The 9,714-nt window shown below is 40.0% G+C and overlaps 1 long non-coding RNA gene across 1 annotated transcript; it reads right to left on the bottom strand.

The window, feature by feature from the left end:
• Nucleotides 1-7,130: 7,130 nt before the first annotated feature.
• LOC119721366 lies at nucleotides 7,131-9,499 on the bottom strand. The gene is made up of 4 exons (XR_005270179.1): nucleotides 9,439-9,499; nucleotides 8,792-8,841; nucleotides 8,489-8,596; nucleotides 7,131-7,924 (listed from the first exon to the last, which is right to left on the bottom strand). It is a non-coding gene; the product is annotated as an uncharacterized LOC119721366 (long non-coding RNA).
• Between the last annotated feature and the right edge of the window lie 215 nt (nucleotides 9,500-9,714).

Raw genomic sequence — 9,714 nt, 5'->3', positions numbered from 1 at the left:
TTTGGTGCACAAACAGCAACACCCCGCCCCCTACTTATCGATGCTGATAGTGCGGGTTTATTATGGTCTACCCTACGAGCAACTGACCCGCTTACCGTGTCAACCGTTGGCTTCGCGACTGTCAGACCGTGGTCTGGCGAAATATTAAACGTTGGATATGTTGGTTCGGCAATTCTTCTGGACGTTTGGGCCATCAACACGTTGGATTAAAAAAAACAAGTTGGCGCAACATTATTTCGCCAACTTTAGGCGACGTATCCCCCCATCCTGCCAACTACGCTCATACATACGACGCATTGTAACGTCGGCCCGACAATTTTTGACGTTTGGCCAACGTCGAATACATGCAACTGTTTTCGTCTGAACAATGTTGACAGCCGACGTCAAATATTGCTTAATAACTTCTGAACAACAACGTTGGCAAATCAACCTCATAATAGTATACGAACCGATCGTCACCGATGGCATATTATAATAGCAGGCCGACGTCAAAAATTAGGCCTACAGACTTTTTACTAACTATATTGAACAACGTTGGCAGGCCAACCTCAAAATACAAACTGATCGTCAGTGTCGGCACAATTAACGTACCGTTGGAAGGCTGTCCTCGAAACTGTTTACCGTCGTCACCGGCAGCTGTCGGCCGGCCAGCGTCATTACCGATCACCAAGTGTTAGCCAGAACGGGCAGGCCAGGCCGACGTCAGCAAAATGTTTGCATGCGACGTCTTTAATTAACGTAAGTCAACGTTGGCAGACCGACATTAAAACATATATACACCCGACCGATCGTCGACATCAAATATATATACACACCCGACAGATCGTCAAAGTCGGCATAATATACCGCGGAACTAAAAACAGATCAGGGGCGTCAATCGCTTCTTAAAAGTGGGGATATACCTTGATCAGAACTATAATGCGAGCGCGAAGCGCGAAGCCCCTACAGCGTGGGGGGGGGTTTCGGGGCCAAGTGCCGCGAAAAATTGATTCTAGACACTCTCTCGTGGTGCGATCTGAGGCAATTTCTGACCACTTTATTTTTTTTTGTTAGCAAAAGACAATCATTTAAACCACATTTTCGAGGTTGAAGTCATTGAATCAGCTATATTCTGAGCTATAGACGTGGGGTTCGGGGCAGGCGCTTAAGAGGGCCCTGTAGGTCCTGAAATCCCTGAAAAACTGTTTTGGGTCGTTTACTTATCCTAATTCGAACATCTTGTTCAAAAGAAACCAACCTAATGTCTTACCGTTAGCGAGAAAAGACGATAAACCCCCGGGTGTTACAGCGCACCCTACGGAGTACACTCTAAAAAAGCATTAGTCAGTTTCGACTAGAAACCAGTGAAATTCGACTAGCTATTCAGGTCAGCTGGGTGCAACTGAAAATCAGGCAATCTGACTAGATATTTCCAGTCAGTATTAATATGGGGAAATAGTTATGCAAATAACTGAATTTGGAGTCGAACCCAACTACTTTTCAGTATGAAACTTTGCATGTTTAATTAAATTCCTACAGTCAATTTTCAATAACTAGGAAAACCAGTCAATATTTTGACTAAGTAGTTTTAAGAGTGTAAAAATACACATTTCCTGTCGCTTGGTCAATGTACTTTGTACGATACATGTTGTGTGTGTCAATACAGCACCGTGCTCGCGAGCAGTGACCAATCACCAATGCTCAAAATGAGGGTTCTACGGTCTGCAAAAGGCGAACACTTGTTTCAAACATTTGATATTGTAAGTGGGGGATTGACGCCCATGATGCAGACTGTTGGCGTACCATTCCGATTGTAAGTTTACACAACGTTGGCAGGCCGGGAAAAAAAATACCGTCACCAACGCCGCGTCGGCACAACGTTGGCAGGCTGTCGTCGAATATACACTTTTTACCAACGACAGAACAACGATATCGGGTCGACTTTAATGGACCGCCAGCGTCGGCATATCCGCATACGTCTGCAAGCCGACTGCGACTGTTCCAACATTGACCGATGTTGGGCCAACGTATATTCACCTGACGTTGGTTAACATATTAAAGTATGGCATATTCGACATCGGTCCCTTTGAAACTAATCTGAGTATCACCCGTTATCCACGGAGCCAAATCCTGTACAACGTCTGACATCTCCTGACATTTAAATTTATGCAAGCCGTGCGCCAGCCAATCGGAGTCAACTTTACTAAATCGTGACGTCATTTCATTCCTAAATCAGGACTAAACGATTTGATTGGTCAATTCGAATGCAGTGTTTTGTAATGCAACAACTGCCGGGCACGATATCGCGTATTACTATACCTCATACATATTCATGATTGAGAGCCGAACTCTCACTGGTCAATTCATCAACACGTGCCAGATGTTATTTTTTGCTGTTTACCAAGTGCGCGCGAGGATTCACGCACAGGGTAAATGCGCATGCGTAGTAGACCGTCGCACGGGTTCGCTCGTACCCCCACCCTGCAAACAGGACGCCTCACAGAATCTTGTGAAGGAATTGGCCTATATATGACATATGTATCAAGCATCTGGCGGCAGCTGTTCAAAACCGCAGTTAGACAATGTGCGAAAATATTATCCGAAAACTACCCATAGAAATGCACACGTTCCATACCGGATGTGATTTCTGTTTCATTGCGGACCATGTGGACACAATTTTGAGCGTCGAATATTCGCTCGTACCCCCTGCCCTGAAAACAGGGCGCTGGGAAGGGCAGATGAGCTTCACAGAATGTTGTGAGGGAAGTGGGGATGGCATTCTGGGTAATTTATCATGACCTATGTATAAAGCATGTGGCTGCAGTTGTAGACCGCGGTTAGCCAATGCGTGCAAATGCTATCCGAAAAGTTTGCCATTGAAATGCATACACACAATACCGGATGTAATTTCTTTTTCATTGCGGACCATTTTGAGCGTCGAATGATATGCATTTCGATCCTTCGTACGTGAATTCGAAACGGAGCCTGATTTGAGCAACTGACGGGAGTTGAAAATTTACAAAACAGATACGTTTTACAGATTTTCCTACATTATACTACAACGGAAGATTGAGGGTTCGAGTCCCCTCGTGGTCGCCAAATGTTACCCCCCCCCCCCCAACGGCCACGGGAGCAGCCGCTGCAGAGTGTTCATTAAAAAGACTGCAAAACTGCAAGAATAAAGACAAATGGACACTGGTTTAGCTTGGTGTGTGGTAAATGTTCCTGACTCATCGAAGTCTTAAATCAGAATCACAACACAATAGTAAAAACAAATGCAAAAAATAACTCAATAAGGCCAACAAAAAAAAGTCTCCGGTTTCTGGTATGGAGCTTGCCCAAAAAGTGATGCGGCGACGCGGCTTTTTTTTTTTTTAACCTGACTTTTTTGCTTCAAATGTCGGCTGATGACTTCAAATGGTGCCCGAGTCCAGAGAGGCCACACAATGCTTATTCTCGATCATAACCCCATCTAAAATCACGTTTAAAGTGTGCAGCAGCAGGATTCCAGTCAAACCAGTGAGTTTGGCGGTTTTGAGACATCATCTTTCATTGAAAAAAAAACTTTTTCATTTTGCCGACGCGCATGGCTACGGCGACGCGCGCGCATACCAGAAACCGGAGATTTTTTTGGGGGCCTAAGCATGATTCGAAAATCGACTCTGGTATCGATAATAATATCGATTCTGTCCTGTTTCTGAATAAACATAATCGATTCTATCACCTAAATCGATACTGACCATGTCTCAACCTCACTTTTTATCTCTAGTCCAGGACTGACTCACTACTAATTGTTATGCATGAGTGCTTCCCATGCTGTGCACTAACTATCAAAGAACTCATGCACATGTACAATACATACATGTCATCTAGCAGTACAAAATGTCCTGAAGTACATGTATGGAATAAGCCAAAAAAGGTAAAGTCTATCAGGCCAAAAAAAGTCTCCGTTTCTGGTATGGAGCTTGCCCAAAAAGTGGTGCGGCGACGCGGATTTATTATTTTTTTTACCTGTTTTTTTTTTTGGCTTCAAATGTCGGCTGATGACGGCAAATGGTGCCCGACTAAACTTAGAGTGCAAATATATGGGTGTCCAGAGAGGCCACATAAAGCTTATTCTCGATCATAACCCCATCTAAAAACACATTAAAATTGTGCAGGAGCAGGATTCCAGTCAAACCAGTGAGTTTTGCGGTTTTGAGACATCATCTTATATTAAAAAAAAAAAAAAAAAAAAAAAATCATTTTGCCGACGCGCATGGCTACGGCGACGCGCGCGCATACCGGAACCCGGAGACTTGTTTGGGGCCTAATAGGGAAATCACTGTCGTCAATAAAATAAAATAAAAAGGAGTAAGCAAAGAAATTGTTCTTAATTATTCTGAACAATTTCAAGCGTGAAAGCTTGTCACAATGTCACTCTCCATAGAGTGGGACAATATAAAAGTTATAAATGGCACCGTCAAAACTAGCTCTGAAGAACCTGGCAACTTCAGTCTAGTATAAGCAAGTCAAAAGCTACTTAATATCTCTAGGAGCAATCTCGATTAAACCTGGGCGGAAAGTACTTTCTTGTAAGTACCAAGTTACAAAATAGTTGAAGGGAACGCCGTACCTTTCCAACTTATCTTTTCCATTAAAAGACAATCCAGAAATTAACAATGACTACACATAATTAGCAGGCAAAACAGGAAACATTTATGAAGGCAAAATTGAGTAAAGGCTAAAGTATTTGTCTATGTACTCTGGCACACTCTGACCGTGTGTTTTCTTAAAGACAAAGAAGCTAAGAGTTTAGCAGACTCTGGCATTACTTTTAACTAAACTTTACATTCTGACACAAAATGTACATGTTTCCTCTCTTCACTTCCATAATCTGTCATCAAGATAAAAATGAAAAAGAATACAACATACCTGCAAGAATACAGACGAATGGACACTGGTTTAGCTTGGTGTGGTGGTCAATGTTCCTCACTCATCGAAGTCTTAGATCAGAATGACCCAAGAACAAATTTAAAGACCATCACACAGCCCTCCAGTGCCCCACAGGAAGTGACATCATATCCTGCTACATGTACCCATAGCTGTTTCCTGTGAAGGTAGGGTATCTCACATGAAACAGTAATTGGTACACTGATAAACATTAAAAGCAAATGTGGTTCCACGAAAAGTGGGGGAGGCGGTACATTAAAAAAATGGGGGGGGGGTCCCAATACTACAACACTATACTGTATTAACCAAAAAAAAAAGGGCGCTGCATTTATGAATAGGCTTTTAACGGCAATTTCAAATCTTGCAGGGTCGTGGTCGTGATGACTTGCAGGTCACAGGTCACGCAAAATCTATCCAATCAGAGCGTTAATTCGTCAGCCTTTCCCAGCGTCCTTTTTGCAGGGCGGGGGATACGAACGAACGTCGCAAAATGCAATCCGACCGTTCGTGATTCGAAAAGGAGCCTAAACAAGTGACAGGAATTGTAAATTTAAAACACAGATAAGTTTTACAGAATTTCCTACATTATTACGCTTTTCAACGAAAAAAAAATCTCCAAACTGGCATACTGAATCAGAATGTGAGGGCGATAGCGTTGCTGCTGGCAGCAGAATTTTTGTGCAGTAAATCACATAGCAAGGCCTGTCAGCGCCAGTGCGACATGGCTCTCATGTATCGCGGTCTAAAAGTACCTTAACATGGATGGATTTGGACAAACTGTAGCTTGCTGGAAAGCAGATGAATAGGCAAACAAGCTGACAAATCGGCAAGGCTTCAGATTTGAGACCTTTGGAGTGAGCGTCAGATGTAGGTACATGATGCCACTATTTTCGTTTTTGTGCAGTAAATCTCATAGCAAGGCCTGTCAGCGCCAGCCGACATGGCTCTCATGTATCGCGGTCTAAAGGTACCTTAAAATAGATCGATTTGGACAATATAGCTTGTTGGAAAGTGGATATATAGGCCAACAAGCTTTCAAATCGGCAAGGCTTCGGACTTGAAAGTCTCGGAGGAGGCGTCAGAATTATGTACATGTTGCCACTAGTTTCGTTTTTGTGCAGTAAATCTCATAGCAAGGCCTGTCAGCGCAAGCCGACATGGCTCTCACGTATCGCAGTCTAAAGGTACCTTAACATGGATGGATTTGGACAAATATGGCTTGTTGGAAAGTAGATGAATACGCCAACAAGCTGTCAAATCGGCAAGGCTTCAGACTTGAAACTTTTGGAGTGAGCGTCAGATGTAGGTACATGATGCCACTAATTTCGTTTTTGTGCAGTGAATCCCAAAGCAAGGCCTTTCAGCGGCAGCCGACATAGCTCTAATTAATGTATCGCGGTCTAAAGGTACCTTAACATGGATGCATTTTTTAAAGCAAAATAGGACACAATCAGATGATTCTGGAAAATTGCAGATTGTTAGGGCAAAACCCTGTATTTCTAGCAAAATTGGGCAAAAAGAAATGTTTATGAAAAATTTTAAATTTTAAGAGGTGTACCTTGTATATTTAGTAAAATTTGGCAAAATCAGATTTGTATGAAAAATCTGAAATGGTAAGGGGTTAACCTTGCTTTTTTAGCAAAATTTGGATTCGCTGAAAGTCTCTATTTTTCTTTTTAAGAAAGTCGAAATAGCTGAAGAGGGAGGTGAGAATCCATATGTGCCCAGATACAAAGAGTAGAAATCTACGCGTCTGCCTTTTGAAAATACACAATTGCGGTGTTCATTGTTGCGTAATGATCCGCCTAGCACACGACTGTTTTGCAAATTAGGCTGTGTTATGCAGCTTCCTAACAAACCAAACACACACTGTAAACCATGTGTTTAGGTTTAGAACACCTAAATAAACACTAATCTGTGACAGTTTTTAAACATGTGACGCAGTTTATCCAATGAACATGTTTAATTTGAAAACATATTTGGTGTTTAAAATCAGCACACTGACGGTGTTTAATCTTTAAACGGAACAGTGTTTAAAATATATACATCAAAGGCGTTTAACATTTAAATACTACTAACGTTTAAAAAGTAAACACACAGTCAAAAAGAAAACACGTCAATCTGTTGTAATTTTAAACATGTGACACGTTTATTGCCTGTGACAGATTTTAAACATGTGACGCCATTTATTATTATTTTCAAGTGTTTATATTCACAGTGTGTGTTTAGTTTTCGAACAGTATTCAAAATTGCAAGTAAAACTTCAGTCACAATATTAACAACATTGAAATAAACGCATTTAGGGCACTTCACAAAGCTGTCTTCATTTTCACCTATAGGATTGTGGTGAAAGGCCTATTCAGTTCTATCGAATCATGAAAATGGACACAATAAAATACAAATGTATTTTTATGGTCACCCCTAGAGAATATTGTACATCACGACAGCAAAAATAATGTGACATTTATGTGAATATGCCACATGCCTATCAGTATGTTTCCAACAATCCTTTTTTTAAGACCCCAACATTAAGACCAATTACATTTTTCACAAGTATCAAAACAAAGAAACAAAAACATAAACAAACACAAAAAGGGTGAATTTGAAGTAAATGAATATATCTGTATATAGGGCTAAAATCAATTATTTTCCAATTCAATGAATTATACTTGTTTTTTAAAACCTATGAAGGTTTGCGTTACAGTTTGAAGTATTGATCTTTAGCTGAGATTTCAACAATATATCTAATTAATTTATACACAAATACCTTGTAGTGAACTGCATCAATTTGCTGGAATCTGCCAGGAAAACTTTTCTCTAATTATGATTTTTTGAAAAGAACTCAAAGCACGTGAAAATACTTTGGATAATCCAAATCAAAGGCATAGTTCCCCAAGCTGGAGAAGAAGCGCATCATTGTACGTGTTGTAGTTTGAGACTTTCTTGATGGTGTCTCCACATGTAATGTAAACTGTAGTTTTGATGCAGATACTCTGTCTGGTTCAGCAGCATTCTGTGGACATAAACAAGATTTCTGAGTGAGCCATACATAAACTGATCAACTTTGAAAGTGAAACCAAACTCACAGTAAAAAAAAAATAATGGAGACCCTAAAATGACAAGTCATTAATAAAGTTTACTCCAGGAAGAATATGAAAACTGATTACAAAATTGGGTTCAAAAGTAAATTGCACAATTGTCGGCCTTTTTGGGACCCACGTCAATATTAACCTTTGTTATCAGAGATAATGTGCACAAAGACTGTAAAGTTACAGCTTGAGCTTGATCGTGGATCAAATATTAAAAATAAAATCTGAAGAAAATAGGCAAGCTTTTCACAGTTTCGTACCAATAACTTTGCAGTCATGTAGGTATTTACGGAGACTTTCTATTTAAAATTGTATTTCAAAATTGTATTCACCTAGAATGTTATACTTTTTCATTTCATGATGTTTTACCGCCAGAGTAAATTTACAGTGGAAGTTGAAAGGTTCTTATGCAAGATAGAATCTCAGCCAAACATCATCATTCAATGAAATTGAAGATTTGAATAATATATTTTACAATACAAAATTACCTCATGAATAGTTAGCACTCTCCTCGTCTTCGTACCCTCGCCACGTTCAAACTTGGTGTTCTGCTGAACGTTCATGTATGCAATTACATCGAGCGTCTACAGAGGACCCTATATTCAAAACATAACACATGTTCTGTAAAACGAATGGTTTTGAATCCCTGTGAAATACTGCATTGTACCAAAAATTGGGGGATCATCTTTTATGTACACGCACTGCGGGTTTTTCAAAAGTTTTATACACAGCTGATCTTTACAATCACACACTGCACTGCCAAATGACGATCAATGCCAAAAGACACTTACCTTATTTAAAAGTCAATAGCTTCCTTCATCTGCAAGGGATAAGACACACCCTGAAAATATACAGAAAGAAAATATCAAAACAATATACGCCCATAACATCATGTGAAATGGAAATTATGGTTAAACAATTTGTACCTGACCTTACAAATACTAGAATTTTCTTTTCAAAATCATTCATGCTGGTCCCCTTCAGCTTACATAACTTAGGCAGTGGTGATAACACTAGCATGCTTTTATTGAATAGTTAAATCACGATTTCAAAAAAAAATCCACTTCACTGAATTTTCCAAGATTACAAACATTTTGACACTGCGTGTTTGCAATTGTAATTCGCCCCATAGGCTTAAAGCCTCATATTAAGTATACACTCAACATAGACCACCCCATAATGTGGCTCAAATACAGAACTTCCTTCATAATATTGTGAGCTGCACAGCAGTTATACTGTATAACAGCATCGTCATCCAAGAAAAATAATATGAGGAAATCAAAATCAGGGTTGTTTTTTCCCCTTCATATTCATGTTTTATCACACGATCCTTTGGCCAATAATTGCTCCCACTAATTCATCTCATCTCGTATTTCTAAATCTTTCATATTGTATATCGGGATTAATTAAATCAAACAACACAAAAGACAAAACTTACCACCTGTGTGGGAGCTTCCAGAACTGGTTCAAACTACAACCGTCGTACTGCATGCACAGAATACGTTGCATTTGAGTACTCTTGGCAATATGCATACCAAACTTGACCTCTAGCCTAGGTCATGACCAACTGTTAGTGCCTTCTGTGAGACTACATCATACATGTATATTGTTTCATTACCCGTGCAAATTTTGTTACCACGAATGACGATAATAATTCTCGCCATTACATTATTCTATTAGTGTGCCCAGATTATTGTCACAAAAATGGCGGTTG

This window comes from Patiria miniata, unplaced genomic scaffold (genome assembly GCF_015706575.1).
Source record: "Patiria miniata isolate m_02_andy unplaced genomic scaffold, ASM1570657v1 HiC_scaffold_13, whole genome shotgun sequence".
NCBI classification, from domain to species: domain Eukaryota; kingdom Metazoa; phylum Echinodermata; class Asteroidea; order Valvatida; family Asterinidae; genus Patiria; species Patiria miniata.
The sequence above is the reverse complement of the archived record's forward strand: the minus strand, read 5'-3'. Positions and strand labels throughout refer to the sequence as shown.